This window comes from Triticum urartu, chromosome 6A (genome assembly GCF_056163025.1).
Source record: "Triticum urartu cultivar PI428250 chromosome 6A, HENAU_Tu73, whole genome shotgun sequence".
NCBI lineage: Eukaryota > Viridiplantae > Streptophyta > Magnoliopsida > Poales > Poaceae > Triticum > Triticum urartu.
The window spans coordinates 52,584,327-52,590,825 of record NC_141878.1 but is presented as its reverse complement, the minus strand read 5'-3'; positions in this window follow the sequence as shown (position 1 = coordinate 52,590,825).

Below are 6,499 nucleotides of genomic sequence, written 5' to 3'. Positions count from 1 at the left end.
GTGGTCTTCTTGATCCTCTCTTTCCTTTTCTTTTCTGCCACAACCTGCTCTTTGGGTGCAGATGCCAAAGTTTCTTGAGTAGATGCTCTGGCTTTAGACATTGGAGCTCTCTTGACAGGAACCTTTTGCTTCATCCCTGGCTTGGTGGCAGCGGTTGTGCCATATTCCTTTTTGAGAACTTTCCTCTTTGAGGTGGCCTCTTCCTCAACAGACACATGGTCCTCATCCTCAGAATCAGAAGTTTTCTTCTTTCTGGCCCTGGTGGCAGCTTTTGGCAAGTTGCTGGGTGTGCTCCTGCTTCCATCATCTGAGCTACTAGAGGGACTAGTGCCCTCACTCATGTGAACCTGCTCCTCTGACTTGTTCTGACTATCACTTTGATCAGACATAATGCAATCTCTGACAGCTGACCCTGTGAATAGATTATAGATGAGGTAGAGTGGATGAGCATCACAAAATACAGAGGTTTTTGCAAAAGAATGAATCAAAAACTTAGTTTTAGTTTTCCTCGGAAAGCATTTCGGATCAACCGATTTGCAAACTCGGTGATACCGAAGCAGCTGTTGGAACCTAAACTAGTGAACTCGGTCAGACCAAGTCACAGTTTGGTGGCACCGAGACCGCTAGGGTTTCACAAAGTCCCGAACTCGGTCACACCGATTTTCAATACTCGGTCAGACCGAGAATCACATGTGCAATGGCCTGAGCCGAATCGGTGGTACCGAGTTCCACAACTCGGTTGGTCCGAGATGGTTTCGGCAGAAACCTAACCCCAAATTTTCAAATCATCTCTAATCTACGGAGTGTTTTTGACTGGATAAGATAGTTTCAATCGTGGCAAGATTCATGGCGAACACAATGTGCTAGGAATCAGATAAGGATACCACAGTGATCAAGTCCATACCCTAGTTCGGCGATGAACTCGCTACGGCGGCAACGACGGGGATGATTCCCGTTGACGGCGGCGGAGACCAGCGACAGGAGGCAACTGGCGACGAGGAGGACGATCCGGAGACCCTGGAGGCATAGCGGGCTAAGCGCGGGCGAAAGAGTTCGGAGAAAATTTCCAAAATTTTGCCCGTGGGTGTATATAGCCCGACCCTATCGGTGTGACCGAGTGGAACAACTCGGTGGCACCGAGATGCATAACTGCAAGCAGTTGCTGCAACTCGGTGTGACCCAAAAGTTCAAATCAGCTGCACCGAGATTGAAAACCTAGATCAACTTAGTGATCTCGGTATGGCCGAAATGGGTGAATCGGTTAGACCGAAACACACAAAGAAGTTTTGGAAGTTTAAGTCTATGACGAATCGGGGACTCCGAGTGCTCCTCACACAGAGTGGTTTGAATCTGACTTGATCAAATTTTGTGATGTAGCATGAATAGAGTTTGAGACGAGAAAAGCATAGATAGCTAGAGAAGGTTCTTAGGCATTCTTGTCCATCCACTTGGCAAGAGGAAAAAGAAACCAATAAATCAAAACAACAAGTGGATGTCCTTGAATGAGTAAGTTATGCAACCAACATGCTCACACAATAAAATGGCAATTGAAATATGTGACAAAGCATGCACAACCAATTCTAGCATCTATCAAGCAATTGGCGATGACTAGGTCATCTATATATGAGTATATTGACTTAGGAGTCAAATGAGAACATTTGATTATAGGTCATACTCATCGTTTAAGCACAAGTGGGGTTACCACTTTTACATAAAGCGTTGTTGTTTTCACACCATTAGAGTCGCTTTAGCTCAATTTTTAGAGTAAAGCTCCCCCTAGATATGAGATCCCCCCTAAGAGGGATGAACTAACCTTGGGTTTATCGATGATGACTTCATGTAGATGTTGAAGATGTGGATGCTCAATGTTGATGTAGATCATTTGGAACTATCCTTTGGAGTGAGTTGCACTTTCAATACCTACATGGGTTATTCCCACAAGGAACAAACAAGGATATCCGTAGGCATAGAGTGATGCACACATAAGATGATGTCTATGAAAACTTTAGGTTAACTTGTCCCTTGTCTTACCAACAAGAGGGTTTGTGACTCCTTGAACTAGCGCAAGATGTGGAAGTTGATTGCACTCGTTCTTGCCAAAATGATAAGAGTGAAGTATGTTGGCGCAGTCACCCTCAAGAACTCTCTAGTTCTTCTTCTTCAGGATCCACACCATCTTGATGGGAATCCTCGGAGTGGTAGTTGTACTTGATGAAGTGGAACTTGATGTAGTCTTGGGAACCCACTTGACCAAGGCGTTAGGAGCTTCTTCGAATGCATCAATTTCCTCTTGAAGCTTGTCCTTGCCTTTTTGCTTGTGGTCTTGTGGTGAAAGATCATCTTGAGCTTGTGTCCCTTTGAAAGAAGTAGGATCATACTTCTCTTGTTGAGGAACAAACTTCGTCTTGGGGTATTGATCTTCTTCCCACTCAACTCCATTGGCATTGAACTTTCGTTCAAAACCAACACCTTGGTTCTTCCGATGCCTTCCTTGCTTGCATACAATTTCCTCGAATTGCTTACTCCCGGCAAGGCTCTTGTAAACACCTTTCTCTATAATTCCCTTCAATAAGCTATTTTCTTGCTCAAGTGTAACTTGGCTAATAGAATCATTAGTGGAATCAAGAGAACTACTAGAAGCAACAACATTGGATTTAGCATGATTATTGTTACTACTAGAGGAAGAATCTTTCTTGTTCTTGTTAATAGACTTGACTTGAGGCATGTAAGTTGATAATGGTAAACGCTTGGCAATGTAAGAAGAACTTTTCTTGCGAAGATCATCATTGATTGCCTTCAAGAACTCATGCTCTTGCTCAAGGTTGAGCTTTTCAAAACGTAATTTCTCATGAGTCCTTAAAAGTTCTTGATGATCTCCTAAGATAGTTTCATGAGCTAACTTAAGAGTGTTTAGTTCTTCAGTTAGAGACTCAATCTTCTCCTTATCATTGTCATTCGTTTCATCTTGATTAGCATGACTAATTGAGGTTTCATCATAGTATTTATCACTAGAGTTGTCAACAAGTAAATCATCATCACCTAACAAGTCATCTTCATCACTATTGAAATCAACATACTCGGGGTGTGATACTTTTGGACCTTTGGCCATGAAGCATCTTCCAATTCCTTCATTTGGTGAATCAAATATGTCATAGGAGTTGGTTGACACAAGTGCTAGACCGGCAACACCTTCATCTTGAGTATATTCGGAGTCGGAGTGATAGCTTCTCTCGGAGTAATTGTCAGAGTCGGGGACGGATACCCATTCACCAACATGAGCTTGATGACTTGTCCTTTCTTTCTGAATCCTTGCTTCTCCGTGAGGGTCTTCGTTCATAACGATCATCTCTACTCCTTCTTTCTCTAGGTTCTTCTCTTCTACTTCTTCTTTTTGGAGAATCTTCTCTTCTTTTGTGGGGTGCCGTACACTCATTGGAATAGTGTCCGGGCCTTCCACAATTGTATCAGTTTCGCTCTCGACTAGAAGATCTTTTGTCATTGTAGGACCTTGACTTGGAGCTTCTCTCTTTGCTTCTACTCTTGTAGAATTTGTTGAAGTTCTTCACCATGAAGCTCAATTCTTCATTGAAGGTTTGTTTCTCACTTGATGATGTGGGGGCTTCGCATGAGGCTTTGTAAGCACCACTTGATTTGTTGTGAAGTTCCTCCTTATCCTTGAGTGACATCTCATGAGCAACAATTCTTCCAATGACTTCCGCTGGCTTGAGATCTTTGTAATTGGTCATCATTTGAATCAATGTGCACACGGTATCATATTTTCCATCCAAGGCTCTTAGGATGTTCTTGATGATGAATCTGTCGGTCATCTCTTCACTTCCTAAGCCGGCAATCTCATTTGTGATAAGAGCAAGCCTAGAGTACATTTCAGCGACACCTTCACCATCCTTCATTTTGAACTTGTCAAGTTGACTTTGAAGCACATCCAACTTGGATTCCTTGACGGAGTCGGTACCTTCATGCATGTCAATCAAAGTATCCCAAATTTCCTTTGCATTCTCAAGACGGCTGATTTTGTTGAATTCTTCGGGGCACAATCCGTTGAAGAGGATATCACAAGCTTGAGCGTTGTATTGCAGCATTTTCATCTCTTCCCCGGTGGCTTCACGATTTGGTCCTCTCCCATCAAAGAATTCACCTTGCAAGCCAACACACACAATAGCCCAAACGGCAGGGTTATGTCCAAGAATATGCATTTTCATCTTATACTTCCAACTAGCAAAATTAGTACCATCAAAGCAAGGACCTCTACGGTGATAATTTCCCTCGCTAGACGCCATACTCTCCTAGATTGTGAAACCAAGGCTATGACCACCAAAAGCTATGGAAATCAAAGCAAATGGAGGCTAAAGCTCTGATACCACTTGTAGGATCAAAAGTATGTCTAGAGGGGGGTGATTAGACTACTTGACCAATTAAAAATATATCATTTTCCCAATTTTAGTCTTTGACAGATTTTAGCTATCTTAGCACAAGTCAAGCAATCTTAACACAATTCAAGAAAGCATGCAAAGAGTCTATGAGCAGCGAAAAGTAAAGCATGCAACTTGCAAGAATGTAAAGGGAAGGGTTTGGAGAATTCAAACGCAATTGGAGACACAGATGTTTTTGTCGTGGTTCCGATAGGTGGTGCTATCATACATCCACGTTGATGGAGACTTCAACCCACAAAGGGTAACGGAGGGCTCCACCCACGAAGGGTCCACGAAGAAGCAACCTTGTCTATCCCATCATGGCCATCGCCCACGAAGGACTTGCCTCACTAGCGGTAGATCTTCACGAAGTAGGCGATCTCCTTGCCCTTACAAACTCCTTGGTTCAACTCCACAATCTTGTCGGAGGCTCCCAAGTGACACCTAGCCAATCTAGGAGACACCACTCTCCAAGAAGTAACAAATGGTGTGTTGATGATGAACTCCTTGCTCTTGTGCTTCAAATGATAGTCTCCCCAACACTCAACTCTCTCTCACAGGATATGGATTTGGTGGAAAGAAGATTTGAGTGGAAAGCAACTTGGGGAAGGCTAGAGATCAAGATTCATATGGTCGGAATGGAATATCTTGGCCGCAACACATGAGTAGGTGGTTCTCTCTCAGGAAATGTGTATTGGAAGTGTAGGTATGTTCTGATGGCTCTCTCCACGAATGAAGAGTGGGTGGAGGGGTATATATAGCCTCCACACAAAAACTAACCATTACACACAATTTACCAATCTCGGTGAGACCGAAATGAGAAACTCGGTCGGACCGATTTAGCAAACCTAGTGACCGTTAGGATTTTCGGTGGGACTGAGATGCAACTCGGTAGGACCGATATGGTTAGGGTTAGGGCATAACGTAATCTTGGTGTGACCTATTACACAAACTCGGTGGAACCGATTTTGGTAATAAGCTAACCAGAGAGTTGGTCAGGTAAACTCGGTGGGACCGATTTGCTCATTTCGGTGGGACCAAAATGTTACAAAAGGGAAACAGAGAGTTTACATTGCAATCTCGGTGGGACCGATCGCTCATCTCGGTAGGACCAAAACGTTACAAAGGGAAACAGAGAGATTACAACCCCATCTCGGTGTGACCGAGATCCCTATCGGTGAGACCGATTTGCCTAGGGTTTGTGGCAGTGGCTATGACATCTGAACTCAGTGGCGCCGGATAGAAAGAATCGGTGGGGCCGAATTTGACTTTTGGTTTAGGTCATATGTGGATGTGGGAAGGTAGTTGAGGGTTTTGGAGCATATCACTAAGCACTATGAAGCAAGAACCTCATCAAGCAACACCTCATCCCTCCTTGATAGTATTGGCTTTTCCTATAGACTCAATGTGATATTGGATCACTAAAATATAAAATGTAGAGTCTTGAGCTTTGAGCTTGAGCCAATCTTTTTGTCCTTAGTATTTTGAGGGGTCCACTTTCCTCATCCATGCCATGCCATTCATTGAGCTTTTCCTAAAATATTAATCTTGGAATAATGTTAGCTCAATGAGCTATATGTTGTTAGGAATTACCAAAACCACCCAGGGATAGTTGCACTTTCAACTACACTACTTTGAAATCTATAAGGCAGAAGTTGAGAATCAACTTGAAAAGAAAATTAAACGAGTTCCATCAGATCGTGGTGGAGAGTACTTCTCGAGTGAGTTTTATTCCTTTTGTGCAGAACACGACATTATTCATGAGAGGACGCCTCCCTATTCACCCTAGTCAAATGGGGTTGCCGAGCGGAAAAATCGTACTCTGACTGATTTGGTTAAGGCCATGTTAGATACATCGGGTTTATCCAAGGCACGGTAGGGGGAGGCTATATTGATGGCATGTCATGTCCTGAATAAAGTTCCGACCAAGGATAATGAGATCACTCCCTATGAGAAATGGGTGAAGAGAATGACAACACTCTCGTACTTGCGTACTTGGGGCTGTTTGGCGAAAGTCAATGTGCCAATCCCCAAAAAGCGTAAGCTTGGACCCAAGACTGTGGACTGTG